The following is a 16364-nucleotide window of genomic DNA, read 5'->3' on the forward strand; positions in this document are numbered from 1 at the left end:
AACGGCAATTCAGGAAGTGTTGCTCAGAGACGCAAAACAATTCTGTGGACTTTGTTTGGAACTATTTTCGTTGGCGAAATAGAGTGAAACAGGCTATTTAGTGTCTAAAATTAAAGTCCATTGATATTAAGTTATTGTTCATTAAACTGTACGCCGAATAAAATCAATATCACATTTGAAATTGTTGATATTTGGAGAAAACTTGCGCTGTGTAATGTTGGTGAACTATATTAAGTGATATAAATATAAAGGATATACTGGAGCATTTTTGCCTCTTACCTTGAATTCTGGGTCATTCTAAAGGCATTTTAATAGACTAAACCACGCGCAGTGAAAGCGTACACTCTAAACATGCACGCGCACTAGTCTAACCTAACTGTTACTAGACTACGTCACATATTGCATGCGTGCGCTCAATGGGTGTGTTTTTGTTTGGTTTTGTAAATTGAGGGACATACTTGATAATTTCAGATCGTTAAATCAACAATTGCGATATCATAGACAGACGATACATATCGCACACCCTACAACACTGGCCCGATCAGACAAGTGACCGTTCCGTCTACTGTCCCGAGCATCGTTCACACTAGCCCCGGGCAGTCCTTATTGTCGAGCCCTGAAACTTCATCCACTGTTCCCTTAACGCTGTGCTCTTTGGGAAGCTGAATTAACCCTTTAACAGCAGGTGTAATGCAGTGACTATATGTTAATTCAGTACAGCACTGCTTCAGTGTAACTTTTACATAATTTTACATTGCTTATGTTGTCACAGTGCATGCCAACTAAACTTTATTTATTCTTTGAAGGTTGGCACTACCTGAGCAGTGAGACAAGCCAGGATCCACATGACTTGATGCCTTGAGGACAAAGAGAACTCCCAAGTTTTTTTATGTATATATATTTTTTTTGGGATCCACTTCAAAAGTTGACTATTAAGAGGGATTCCTTCAACACTGCTGCCTCCTTAAGAACTTTGATCATCATCATTAGGTCCAACATATTTGTGGTTTTATCACTTAAGGTATGTTTACAACACATCAATGCATACAATGTACAGTGTTGACCCACAAAATAGAACCGGAGTCCTATTCCATTATTCCTACCTGTGGCCGACCTCACTGCGGACCTCAAGCGCCTGCTGTACGTGTGATATGTTTATTTATTGAAGGATTTAATGTTATGAATTTATGTGTACTCGTAGTTTTTCATTTAGTGTTCATTTTGTATTTTTGTGTTCTGTATATTTTATGTATGAGTTTACATGGTTGCGAAGGTTTTAAATATAGGTTTTAATTGTGTACTGTTTGCAAATGTATAGGTTTTGAATTTAATATTTACTGTACACGTTTGTAGGTTTAAATAGTGTTCATTTTGAATTTTTGTGTTCTGTATACATATTTTATTTATGTTTTGAGTTTACTCTGTACATGTTTGTGTAGGTTTTGAATGTGTACTGTGTAGGGCTGCACGATATATCGCATGAGATTGTCACGCGCAATTCATCAATAAAGACGGTTCCCTGATTACCGCTAAATCGCCATCACCTGCTTTCAAATGGAGCGGCATTTAATAGACAGAGCCGTAGTTCAATGAAAAGCCACGCAATATCGCGTTCATATCGCAGATGAATCGCCTTCGATAATGAACGCGATATTGCGTGGCTTTTCAGTGATCTACGGCTCTGTCTATTAAATGCCGCTCCATTTGAAAGCAGGTGATGGAGATTTAACGGTAATCAGGGAACCGGCTTTACTGACGAAATGCGCGTGACAATCTCATGCGATATATCGTGCAGCCCTAGTACTGTTTGTACAAATTTGCATAGGTTTTGAATTTATTTACACTTGTGTGTTTTGAATTTAATATGTACACTTATATTTACATTAAATGGCTCCACAATATTTAATTTGTCATTTAAAATATATTTGTTAAAACATATTATTTTATACAAATAAACAATCTAGAAAACAAAGTGTATTTTATATATTAAAATAATGTAATGAATAATAGTCATAATTAGTAAATAACCCAACAAGTAACCCAACTATGGGTTAACATAGCACCCAACCATTGGGTTAAAAATAACCCACAGTTGGGAAGGTGCTATGTTAACCCATAGTTGGGTTACTTGTTGGGTTATTTTTAACCCAATATTTTTTAGTGAGTAGAATGGAAAAACCCCTTTGACAAGCTCCTGCAGCGCTACTATCATCCAACACACCACAACAACTCCAGTGAGCAGCACATCACACACACACACACACACACACACACACACACACGCTAGAAGAAGCACAATCACAATCAAACAAGTGTCACAGCACACAACACAACTTCAGCACAAAAGAAACTTTCACAGCTGCAACACCTGTAAGATTGTGAGGAAACAAACGAGCTACATCACAAACATTCATCTTCACAACTGAACAACACTTCACTAGCATGACCCCAAATTCATCAAACATGACAAAGACATGACGTACCTGGATTGACAGGATAGAGAAGAGTTTCTTCTGTGACAGTCAAACACACAAATGACGAACACGTGACTGAATTCACTAAAGCCATCTCCATCAATGATGAGACACCTGATGAGGTCTCGGCTACGTTTACATGCACCCAAATTATCCATTTGTAATCGGATTGACGGATTGAAAATTATTAATGTAAACGCCTTAATCGATCCGACTGAGCTCGATCTGAATGAAATTTCGATCGGATTGGAAGGGGTGGTTTCAGGGCCGTGCACAGACCTTTTGAGGGGCATGTGCCGAAACTAAAAAAGTCAAATGCAGTTACGCCGGGTTATTGACAAGCGAATATCATCACATTAGGCTACGTCATCATCAATAGGTTATGAGCGCTCAGTTTTTCCTGTTGTAAAATACGTTTGGCCAAAATCTCAATTTATAAAAGATGTAGTACTACTGTATGCACAGGCTATTTAAGGCTATTTGTATGCTATTGGCTATGACAAATGCTAGCCCCCTCTCTCTCCGCCGCCGGTCTCAGGCCTCAAATGCATAAAATATAAAACTTTATAGACATACTAGTGTTTCTTTCGTAAAGACAACGTTAGCCTACTTATTCAAACAACAATATTTATTTACCGTTGCAAGACGTTCAGCTGCTCTGCTGTGGCACTTCAGCGGCACTCAGGGGGCGGAGTTAAGAGGTTTGACTGACAGTTTGAGCGGAACCAAAACAATTTTGTCACAAGCTCTTTTTAATAGGCCTACCTTTTATTAGGCTAAATATATTTGTAATTCCTTTTCTAATCCGATCAAACAGCAAAAAATGACCATGTAAACCCAAACGCTTGAATCCGACTACTTTCTCAATCGCATTCAGAAGTCTCTGGAGCACATGCGCAGTGCAGTGTTGACGCATAAGTTAACGTTCACGTCTTTAGTTGTGAAGATGTGCCAACAGGCAGTGGCGTAGCTGTATCCCTTCCTCAAAATTTTGTAAATCTCTCCGTTTTAAAACAAGAAGGGGAGCCAATGGATATCACACAAGAAGCAACGTGCAAACTTTGTGCAAGAGTTATGCGGTGAAAGATCAACCTCGGTCAGTATTCACTGCAGAAATTGAAAGTAAAAAGTGACAGAGCTGTCTGGCGCTGCATTAACGGAGCATATTCTCTCAGAGACGAATTTCAACATAATATGCTGATAACAGTATATAACTGTCTTAATTGAATCCATTATTTCTCTCGTGGCCGTACATGGCAAATGAGAATAATAGTATTTCGTGTATATAGGATGTTGTTGTTTTTTAAGTCAGTGCTTGAAGTAACGCTGCACTTAATTTTCATTGATGACAATATTATAGCCTACACTCTTAATAATTTTATAGGCCTATAATTCATTGTACAGGCTAAGACCTAAAACATTTTTCAAAGATAGCAAATAGCCTAATCTTATATATTATCCTCAGAGCACGCCAGTTATGCAGTGATGCGCTATGAAATTATTGCGGGGCAAATTTATTTTAACATTAATTTAATAATGAAAGAAAGAAGCCTAACCTAATAGTAATGTAACAGGCCTACATTAATTGGAAATGCCAAATCCTCTTAATATTGCCTAGATTTGATGCTTTTGACAATATCTCGTCGATACATGATCATCGTTTGTTGACGGGTTACTGCAAGTGTGACTGATATGACGTCACACACGCAGAGCGCGTGCGCAAAAGTTTTAATCGGAATGTATATAAAACACATATAAACGGATATATAAATCAGATTACAATGTTTAGAGTACATGTAAACAGATTCAATTCATTCGGGTTGACGAAAATTGGTGCATGTAAACGTTCAGTCCAAGTAGGCCCATTCATAATTGCGATCACACATCATTATATAACATTCCTGTTAAAGTATCTAGCTAAAGTATCTAGGTATTATCATTACGAGAAAGAGATGCATGGAACTTAATTATTTAGAAAAATTAAAAAAGGCCAAAACTATTTTAAACAATTGGTTACAAAGAGACCTTTCTATTTTTGGTAGAGTATTGTTGTCTAAAGCAGAGTTTCTGTCAAGGATCATTACCCCACACTTGCTTTAGACCCTTCTTCATATGTTTCTAAACTAATTAATCGCTCGTTGTATAATTTTATCGGGAAGAATAAGACTCATTTCATTAAGAGAAATGATATAGTCAAACCCTATGACCTGGGTGGTTTAAACATGATTGATTTTGAACAGATGAATGGCATGTTCAAGTTTAAATGGTTGCAAGCATTTTTATACAATTCTGAGAACTTTTGGTTTAAAATTCCAGCATCATTATTTAAGAAATTTGGTGGCATTGAATTCTTACTTAAATGTGATTTCGATATTTCTAAACTTCCAATTAAATTATCTGCATTTCATCAAGTTTTGCGATATTGGAAACTAGCACACACCCATAACTTTATATTTATACCCATAACTTTGTATATTCTACATAGAAAGAAATCACTCTTTTATGAAGATTGGTTTGGTAGAAATATTTGGTTTATAAAGGATCTCTTTGACGATGATGGAAGGTGCTGGACTACAATGCTTTTACTATTAAACATGCTTTCGCATGCCATCCAAAACAGTTTTTCACAGTAATTTCAGCCATTCCTTCTGGACTTAAAATTATTATGAAGGGTTATTTATCATATAGCCAATTTACACCAATTTTACCATCATTATACCTTGGGCAATCTGAATTTAAAAATAAGAAATGTACAAATGTTTATATTAGACAAATATTCAACAATATCGTTTCCTTACAGGTCTTCAAGGAATTATTTGGATATTTTCTTTGATAAACAAATGCTTAAACACATTAGAACCTCCTATTTAAAATTTCCAGTTCATCCCAAAATTAAAGAAACTCACTTTAAAATCGTATAAGATATTTATCCCTCTGGAGAGTTTCTAAGGGTTAGATTTATTTAACATTGAAATGATATTATGTAAATTTTGTAATTCTTCTCCAGATAATACAGAGCTTTTTTTTTTTTTTTTGCTTGCAAATATTCTAGTGTCTTCTGGGAAAAAGTGCAATTATGGTTAAAAGAGGGAAATGTTGATTTGAACCTGTCCTTTATAGATATTAAATATGGAAACTATGAAGAAGACGGTAAAAAAGTTTTTTTGATTAATACCTTACTCTTGTTAGGAAAAATTTTATTATAAATATAAATATTATATTAAACATATAAATATTACAGTATAGAAAAATACTATACATACATTTCTAGTTAAAATCGAACTCTGAACCCTGAGCAAAGGATCATGGGGGCTGAAGTGTCCATCAGTTGTAAATCCTTCACTCTGAAGGGCCCTTTGAAGTGTCCAGTTTGGAGCACTTCAATATGGCGGCCATGATAGTGTTCACTCTGAAGTGCCCTTCACAGGGTGATATATCCCGTTTGAAACGCACCGTTGATGTTTAGACAAGGCAAAGTTATTTATATAGACAGCAATATAATCAACACTTTCAAGGTCCAGAAAGGTACTGAAGACATTGTTAAAACAGTCATGTGACTGCAGTGGATCAGCAAGAATACTTTTTGTGCAAGAAAGCACTTAGGAGGACACATTTAGGAAGCAAAAACACATGGACATGAATGTGGAACAAGAGTCCATGCATGATTTCACAAAGAATTCCAAGAAGATTATTATTATTTATTTCAACGTATGCCTTAGTTTTGATACTTTAAAAAAAGTCATTTGAAAGTCGTTTATTTTCATTTGTTTTGGCGTCTCAGAGAATGGTTTATTTCAAGCCCAGAATGGCACTTAAAAGCACTTAATTGATCTCAGTCAGCTTCGTCATTGTTCACAGTACAAGTGCTGTCTCAGAGAAAACAACGAACTAAATGCTTATTTTTGATAGAAAATATTATTGCATGCATTGCGTACTATGCATTTAAAATATAAAAATGTTGATTTTTCTAAACAATAATCCAATTAGTTGTTCATCGTCTTATTTTCTCTTTTATATTTAATATTGCTCCTTAATTAAGCAAAAACACAATTTCTCGATGGGATTTTCAGTAGAATACTCGATGACTAAAATATTCGATAGCTACAGCCCTAATTAGCGTGTGTGTTAGGTCCTGTCAGTTTTCTGTGCACACACACACACACACACACACACACACACGTGAACACTGAATCCTTGTACACACAGCTGCTCATGACTTAGGTAACGCAATCAAACAAACCGGATGTGGATCATTATAATCGCTGCTTTGTGTCATGAATGTTAACAAACAACAAAACACAGAGAGAAAATCACTTTTGCAGCTTTTAACACATTAATTATATTCAGTTTATACAGAAGACTATGCAGTGTTATTGCACATTTGATTCATTTTCTCTACTTTCTCTATTTATTGTATTGCACTCCAATCATTCTAGAGTTAATTATTTACAAATAAAGCTACTTAATTTATCTGGTGAATTTATTTCATATCACGATATATCCTGCAGAAAAACAAAATATCACAATGTCATTTATTCCAGTATGGAGCAGCTCTAGAGTTGAGTTTGATCCCACAGCTTTCCTCCTCTGAGAGCGTCTGCTGAAGCCCATGATGCTCTGCTCTTGAAGAAGATGACGGACACACTCGTCTTTTCTCTTCTCCTCTGAGAGTGTCTGCTGAAGCCCATGATGCTCTGCTCTTGAAGAAGATGACGGACACACTCGTCTTTTCTCTTCTCCTCTGAGAGTCTCTGCTGCGGCCCATGATGCTCTGCTCTTGAAGAAGATGACGGACACACTCGTCTTTTCTCTTCTCCTCTGAGAGTGTCTGCTGAAGCCCATGATGCTCTGCTCTTGAAGAAGATGACGGACACACTCGTCTTTTCTCTTCTCCTCTGAGAGCGTCTGCTGCGGCCCATGATGCTCTGCTCTTGAAGAAGATGACGGACACACTCGTCTTTTCTCTTCTCCTCTGAGAGCGTCTGCTGCGGCCCATGATGCTCTGCTCTTGAAGAAGATGACGGACACACTCGTCTTTTCTCTTCTCCTCTGAGAGTCTCTGCTGCGGCCCATGATGCTCTGCTCTTGAAGAAGATGACGGACACACTCGTCTTTTCTCTTCTCCTCTGAGAGCGTCTGCTGCGGCCCATGATGCTCTGCTCTTGAAGAAGATGACGGACACACTCGTCTTTTCTCTTCTCCTCTGAGAGCCGTCTGCTGCGGCCCATGATGCTCTGCTCTTGAAGAAGATGACGGACACACTCGTCTTTTCTCTTCTCCTCTGAGAGTCTCTGCTGAAGCCCATGATGCTCTGCTCTTGAAGAAGATGACGGACACACTCGTCTTTTCTCTTCTCCTCTGAGAGTCTCTGCTGCGGCCCATGATGCTCTGCTCTTGAAGAAGATGACGGACACACTCGTCTTTTCTCTTCTCCTCTGAGAGTCTCTGCTGCGGCCCATGATGCTCTGCTCTTGAAGAAGATGACGGACACACTCGTCTTTTCTCTTCTCCTCTGAGAGCGTCTGCTGCGGCCCATGATGCTCTTGCTCTTGAAGAAGATGACGGACACACTCGTCTTTTCTCTCTTCTCCTCTGAGAGTCTCTGCTGCGGCCCATGATGCTCTGCTCTTGAAGAAGATGACGGACACACTCGTCTTTTCTCTTCTCCTCTGAGAGTCTCTGCTGCGGCCCATGATGCTCTGCTCTTGAAGAAGATGACGGACACACTCGTCTTTTCTCTTCTCCTCTGAGAGTGTCTGCTGATGCCCATGATGCTCTGCTCTTGAAGAAGATGACGGACACACTCGTCTTTTCTCTTCTCCTCTGAGAGTCTCTGCTGCGGCCCATGATGCTCTGCTCTTGAAGAAGATGACGGACACACTCGTCTTTTCTCTTCTCCCTCTGAGAGCGTCTGCTGCGGCCCATGATGCTCTGCTCTTGAAGAAGATGACGGACACACTCGTCTTTTCTCTTCTCCTCTGAGAGCCCCTGCTGCGGCCCATGATGCGCTGCTCTAGAAGCAGATGACTGACACACACGACCTTTCTCTTCTCCTCTGAGAGCGTCTGCTGCGGCCCATGATGCTCTGCTCTTGAAGAAGATGACGGACACACTCGTCTTTCTCTTCTCCTCTGAGAGTCTCTGCTGCGGCCCATGATGCTCTGCTCTTGAAGAAGATGACGGACACACTCGTCTTTTCTCTTCTCCTCTGAGAGCGTCTGCTGCGGCCCATGATGCTCTGCTCTTGAAGAAGATGACGGACACACTCGTCTTTTCTCTTCTCCTCTGAGAGCGTCTGCTGCGGCCCATGATGCTCTGCTCTTGAAGAAGATGACGGACACACTCGTCTTTTCTCTTCTCCTCTGAGAGCGTCTGCTGAAGCCCATGATGCTCTGCTCTTGAAGAAGATGACGGACACACTCGTCTTTTTCTCTTCTCCTCGTGCAGGACGAGGAACAGCCCCTGAGAGAGAGTCTTCCTGCTGATCTCTTCCACTGCTCTGATATAACCTGCTCCACCTTCTCTTTCTCCGTGAATCGAGGATCAAGAAAAGACTCAACATCTGTGACGGATCTGAATATTGATCATCAAGTCGTTTCTCTTCACATCTGTCAGCTGAGGATCGTTCTCCTCCTCAGCCAGAATGCATGTGTTGAAGAGATGGAGAACGCTTGAGGTAGGAGATGCTGACATGTTGCTCTCCGGACAAGGCATCGGTGAAGTCCTGGAGCACTGACAGCCTGCAGGACATCCACAGCTTCTCAATTTCCTCTCAGACGAATGTCCCTCTCTTGCTCAAGCACTCGTTGACTCATCATGTGACGTGGGGATCTGGTAGGCGCCTCAGGTGTGAGCAGGTGCTTTGGAAGATCAGTTCATCCCGAGCAACGGCCAGCTCCCTGCTTTTCTTCCAAGAGATTGAGAAGTTTGCTGACACCTGCTGTGTGTGTGTGTTCATCTTTCACACCTCTCTGTGTAAAATTGACAAACAGTGATATTAGTTTGTTTATCCTAATATTAATGACAACAGATTCATTTATCTATATGGCTAAAATACTGTTACAAACCCCCAAATGATCCCAATAAACCACTTGAGCCTGAAATAATCTCATATCATGCAGTGATGATGATGATAATGATAGAGATAAAACAGAAATGATTAATTATGTATTATTAAAGCAGTGTTTCACACAGACTGATTGATTGAAAATGCAAATGAAATTCTCTGCCAGCAGGAGGCGCTTTAGTGACAGAAATAGAGATTTCCCTGATAACTGCTGTACATAAACACTGCTTTATCAGGAAAAATACAGAAAGATTGAATGAAAATGACACTGAAATCTGTTTGTGGTGGGCAGTGCTGATATTGTGATCAATGCATGGTAACACACATTTACACTATTAACTGTGACTTTTCTCTCAATAAACTCCTAATTCACTGCTTATTAATAGTTGGTAAGGTAGTTAAGTTCAGGTATTTTGCAGGATTAAGAGTGTAGAATAAGGTCATGCAGAATAAGGCATTAATATGCGCTTAATAAGTACTAATAAACAGCCAATGTTATAGTCATATGCCTGCTAGTTAAAAGACCCTAAAATAAAGTGCTACCGGAAACAGTAATATAATAATTTGACAGCTGTCAGTTGTAGTTTAATATTAATATAATGACCAAAGCACGGGAGTCTCGTCCAGTTATTCAGCTCGATAGCTTTCTTGATGTTGTGATGGACACCGCCTCTTCAAGCCTGCTGCGAGTAATTCTCCGCTGTGATCCTCAGGAACACAATGACTTCACTTATAACATGATCCGTCAGGCTTCGGTATGGATCCATACCTCATATCTGTCACTGCTGAGAAGTGCTCCGGTCTCCAGGTCTACTTCTGTCGGTACAAGTTCGGGATTTCTGTTTGGCTGGAGTATTTCCACTTAGTGTAACATATCTGGGATCATCCTGATCATCCTCCTGAAGCTCTTTCTCAGCAGTGTTAGGCAGGACCATGTCTTCGATAGAGTTTGTAATCTCGATCCAGCGTTTCCTTCTCTTGTCGACAGTCCTGCTTTTCTGCTGATGTGGAGAATCTCAGTTTCATGCATCCGTGGTTTTCCAGGACATGTTTGCAGCTATAACTTATAAGGTGGAGGAGCATATTGCTCGTGTTTAGCCAGACAACATGTGCAGAAAACGTGTGATTTTTTAAAAGCAAAGAATAAAATCTCATAAGCTTATAGAAGTGTTTAATAACGTAATGTGTAGAAGGATAAATCCTGATTACTGATTAATATCTTTCTTATAAATCACTTAAATACCCTGAAGCGCAGTGGACTCCAGAATCACCCTCACAGTAATGATTGACAAGGACAAGCAGTGCTTCTGTCATCTTTATTATTTGACATTTCTCTGCTTTGACAGGTGAAATGCAGGTGACACGGCACATGTTGAGTGTCAGCTGATCCCGACCATCCGCTCATGAGGAGAGACTCCAGAGATGAGATGAGTGTGTCAGACAGAAGAGACTGAGAGCGGCAGTGTTGGGACAGCTTTGAACCTCGGATCTACTGGGCTGTTTTTGATCAGATTTGATCTCTTCTCAGTCTGTAGCGTTGATCATCATCAGCTCCTCAGTCAGTTTGAGCTCCAGACGGCCCTTCTGGTGAAGAAAAGAGGGTAGTGACAGGACAAACAAACGTCTTTGTTAACTCGCGGTCCTGTGAATCCGAGAGACCAGACGGGAGTGAGGAATTATGGGAGTCTCAATCCAATGAACTCCTGCTTTTTCTCAAAGTAGTAGTTGAATCGAGCCCTGGAATACCTGAGAAAGATTGAGAGAGCGACACATGAACCAATAAATTCAGCTGTTTCTTAAAAGCAAAACCTTTCGAGAACAACAGTAGTCAGTCATGATTACTAATAATAGCAACTTCACTAAAGAGAAAGTGAAATATCTAATTTAGTTACTTTGAACACAAAACAGGACTGAGTGTTTAACAGTGTAGATGTGTTGGACAGTCTCGAGATGGGAATGGACTCCGCTGTAACTCATCCAGAGGTCCCTGCCTCATTTTTTATATTTGTTCATCTTTTTTCTGTAGAAGGACAAACATAAATGGTGATGAAAAGGTCTCAGATGTATATTTACTGAGTAATAATCATATGGAGCCAATTTACAGGGGTGTAAAAATGACTTTATAAAGACGGCAGCATCATTATTTTATTTTCACGCAGAGATTGGTGGATCTGTTAGTGAAATCTGTTGACTTTATCAATCTTTGTTTCATTATATGCCAACAGAGACAGTTCAGAAATGAAAAAAAGCACTTCTTGTGTTTTTCCCCTCAAGTTTGCATGTCTGTAATACAGGGAGTATTAAATATATCTTAATATCCTTTCATATTCTGGTTCTTAACAAACCTTTCTTTTGAAATCTTCATGTTAAAGACCCTCGATGGCTCAATCCCAGAGATATGGAGATCTCAATGCAGCTCCAGGAGTAAACGGGTGAACTGTACACATTTTCAGTGACCAGAAACCACATTTTCTATACAGCTGATACTTTCTTTCTCATTCTGAATAAACTTTCTTTTTTAAATCTTTAGATTTAAGGCCCTATATATTTAAATCCCATTTTTATTGGGACCCCAATGTGACTCCAGGTTCAAATTGTTGAATTTACCCATTTTCAATGGTCAAGAACAAAACGTTGGTAACTTTTTAAACAGCTGGTAGTTATTGTGTTTAAAGAAGAACGTGTCACAGGTCCCATTTCCCATGATCCTCCTGTCTTCCTCGTCATCTCCCCATCATCACTCCTCGTCTGACCTGATCATCTGCTCTCCCTTCATAATGCACTCCTCGTCTGCTCTTAATGCTCTTTACATGTGTTTTTGGTTGTGTGATTCTCCGGCGCTTTTATTGTGGAAGTCCGTGAACGCCTCATCTCTGCAACACGTAACAAGAACAAATAACCCTGAAAAATAGAAATTAATCTTGTTTTCCTCTATCAAAACAACAGAATTACACACACACGTCTGAGGACCAAACATTTTCCTGAAGTTTGCAGGTCTTTAATTCAAGAGTGTTAAAGATATCTTAATGTAGTTTTAGATTCTTGTTCTTATGAAACTTTTCTTCTGCAATCTTCAGTTTTAATAGATAGATATAAGATATAGATATAAGGATGTCACTGCGGTAATACTACTACAAACTAAGGGACTGAACTATAGGGCCTTGGAAATTAAGATTTCAAAAGGAAAGTTTATAAAGAAGGATAATCTAGAAGGATATTAAGATATCATTAATACTCCCTGTATTACAGGCGTGTAAACTTGAGGGAAAAATACAAGATGTGCCATTTCTGAGCTGTCTCTGTTTGCATATAATGAAACAAAGATGGACAAAGTCAACAGATTTCACTAATAGATCCACCAATCTCCGTGTGAAAATAAAATAATGATGCTGCCATCTTTATAAAGTCATTTTACACCCCTGAAATCTGGAAATTAGTTGAAACTGAGTTGAAAATGGACTACTCAGTAAATTTACATCTGTGACATTTAATATTTAGTCTTTCATCACTATTGATTATTGAACCGAGTCTCTAATTACTCCAGTTAACATCGAAGAACAGCATCAAAATAAAACTACACATGCCCTGTCCAAATCTGTGTATTTCTCTTTCTCAATTACAATCTGATCTGAATTATTGACTGTTCACATTGAGCATCGCAGCCGTGTTGATCCGATTTGTGTGTCCCGCGAATCTTTTGGTTTCCCGGAATATGTGCATTGGTTTCTATGGCAGTATACTGAAAAACAACAGCAGCAACATGGAGGTGTTTTCAGTAGAGATGTCTCTTATCTACATCTTGACAGTGTGTATCTGAGAACCGTAGGAGACTTTATTCAGTGCTGTCGTCTCCACCGCTGTCAGTCTTCACTATACTTCCTGCCTCGACCGCCACTTGATCATTACTAATTAAAAAAATAAAGGCTTTATTTGTGTTCCTGTTTTGAAGACAAGAACGAGAAAACTAATGATCTGAAGGGTCCACGGAGCGATTTCAAGCCACATCTGAACGAATTTGTAAATGTGATGTTTTGCTGTTCACACTTTCTAAATATGTTGAACATTTTGTGTTGATTTTATAGTGAAAACCAAACAGTGCTCATTAAGTAATTAGTGTTAAGACTGGAAAACAACACATGGAATGTTGTCCTGATTGTGCAGTTTTGGACAGTCTCTTTATTCTCCAGCAGAAGTAATTGAGGAAAGGAGGGTGACGCACCTCTTTGAAGTCGAAGTCGATAGTGGAGTGTTTTGCCTGCAGCAGAGCCCACAGACACCAGAACAGATGCGCCGCCTGCAGACAGAAGGAAGGGGTTTATATCAGATCATTTACAGACGGGGCATCATCATATTACAGGCGAGCTTGTGAAAACGACCCCGCGCATGCATGTCCATCTTTATTGCTCGTGGAAGCACACTGTCAATCATTGCTCGCACATAACTGTTAATATTTAATGTTTGGTTAATCTCAATGCTATAACACTTTCAGAACATCTAATTTTTATCACCATCTGACCGGAAAAACTATAGCTAGAAGCTCCTGAACCCAAATCAGCTGAATCAGACACCGTCGGTCAGACCCTTCCCGTCTCCCTGAAATACTCACCAAGGAGAACTTGCAGACTTGCACGTAAAGCTCCAGGAGCTCTTTCTTGGTCACGGCTGAATCCACACCGCTGCAGCTCTTGAAGCTCTCCAGATACGCTGTGAGCCAATCAAACTGGAAGCTCTCGACTCCGGGTACAGGCTGGAGTCCACGTCACTGACGCCTCAGAATCAAATGATCACTTGTGTGTTAGAGAAAGTCATCAGCTTCTTTATCTTTATTATTATTATTATCTGTACCTGCAAATTCATTAAAGTGGTTTCCAATATCATAAGCTTGGTACTTAAAATCAGCATATTCATAGTCAATGAATTTTACTGTGCCTAAAATCAGAAAAATGATACATAGTTTAGTTATTATGAGTCTATGAAGACAATATCAGAGTGCAATTTAATAAAACTTCTAACTCATAAATGCTAGTCACCTTCTTCTTGGTTATAGATGACATTTTTAGTCAGGAGTGTCGTTATGACACAGTACCACTGGAGAGCTGATGTGGGTAAGATGAGTCTTCAGTTCCTCCATCTCTCTGATGATGATCTTTAGGCTAGGTGTCTCCTCATGGGGCCTGAAGGACACAAGTGTGCTGAACATTTTCATATTCTGATGAATTAGAGCTGCATGATCCTCGATGAAATCATGATTTTGTGGTTTCAGCAGACAGACATGATTCTGAACAGACAACTAAACAAAATAACATGGTGGATTTGACTAGAGGTTAGGGGTGTAACGGTACACATATTCGTCCTGAACGGTACGGTACGGACGTCATGGTCCGGTTCACGCAGTCAGGCGATGAATACAGTCGGTCACAGGCGTATTCACACTCCAATCCAGAAGGGGGCGCACACAGTAATGCAATGCTGTTTGCTAACCATCACAACAGGACAAAGCAGATGACGTAGATACGCGTGTAATCTCTCAACCGCAGAAAGACATCAATAAAGCTTGAGAATAATCTCACGTAGGGCGTTACATTCACCTCAGGAGAGTCACTCAGTGTCCGCAGCATGTTAGTTCTACCAGAGAAATTCAACTCTTGCACTAAATATATGGCACTTCATATTAGCTTATATAGTCATTAGTGATTCACTTTCACCTGTTAGTAATGTCTTATTTATTAGATCAATAAACTACTACTTTGATAAAACAGAAGCACCTTTGTTTAGTTTTCTCTCCCTGCTGTACCGAACCGTGGACTCAATACCGAGGTACGTACCGAACCGTCATGAATTTGTGTACCGTTACATAAAATTGCCCTGCTGGAGGTTCTGACAAACGTTGGATTGCTGTCAGTCTATTTAAAAAACGATTTGATCTGAATGAATGATTCAGCAACTCAATCATAATTACTTGTTTCATTGCTGGAATGAATCTGCATTTTTTGGAATGAATTTTGAAAGAATAATTTAATGAGCACATTTTTTAACTAGTCTGAATGCTCGCCACCTGGTGGTGTAACGATGTAATGATACCATCATTATTTGAAATGCCGTAGTTACTGATTTACTCTATTTTGGTCGCTGCCCTAGACACCAGTGTTTATATCTGAATCTATGAACTTTTATCCCGGTTCTTCTGCGATAATATGAGTATTTGTAACTAATGATGCTGTGTGTGATTAGAAAGACTGTTTGCGAAGCTGTTTCTTACTTTTACTTCATTTGACCACGTACCTGAAAGCATGAGTACAAGAACTGAGCAAAGAGTTTTGTCAACCAGCAATGACTGCATTTAGGTGATGCATTTGATGCTTTATAGGTGCAACTTATAAAAGTTATTTATAGTAAGTTAGCATAAGCTCTGGTGCATAACTTCAGGATCACTGATTTTCATGACAAATCTTTGCTGAAGGAGCTGCAGCAGAGAGTGAAGATTACAGATCTGATTCACTCCATCAACTCCTGTCATTCATGTCCTCACTGAATATAATTAATGTAGTGCTGCTTGATGGTAATTCATTGAAGATGTAATAATGTGAGACACCTGTAATGTTGCAGTAGTGTGGAATTTAAATTGACCATCCATTCATTTTCCACGCGGTTCTGTGTAGAGTATTTGATGTTTGTCCTTTCAAAGATGAATCCATAGACATGAATCTATAGATGTGTTTCATATCACTGAGATGATCTTACCTTTGCTGTTTAGCAGCATCGGATCTCTGGACCAGGTTCAGGAACTGGGACAATCTAGACCACAAAACTGGTGTCACGGGTGA

The 16364-nt window shown here is 39.4% G+C and overlaps 1 protein-coding gene and 1 pseudogene across 1 annotated transcript in view; one reads left to right on the top strand and one right to left on the bottom strand.

Annotated features, from left to right (window-relative positions):
• Positions 1-16364, top strand: part of LOC137015309 (uncharacterized) — a 289835-nt gene that overhangs the window by 180478 nt on the left and 92993 nt on the right. The gene's annotated exons all lie outside the window — the stretch shown is intronic.
• LOC137014850 (ethanolamine kinase 1-like) overlaps positions 11217-16364 on the bottom strand; it is a 5761-nt pseudogene continuing 613 nt past the window's right edge.

Source organism: Chanodichthys erythropterus, chromosome 24 (genome assembly GCF_024489055.1).
Source record: "Chanodichthys erythropterus isolate Z2021 chromosome 24, ASM2448905v1, whole genome shotgun sequence".
NCBI classification, from domain to species: Eukaryota; Metazoa; Chordata; class Actinopteri; order Cypriniformes; family Xenocyprididae; genus Chanodichthys; species Chanodichthys erythropterus.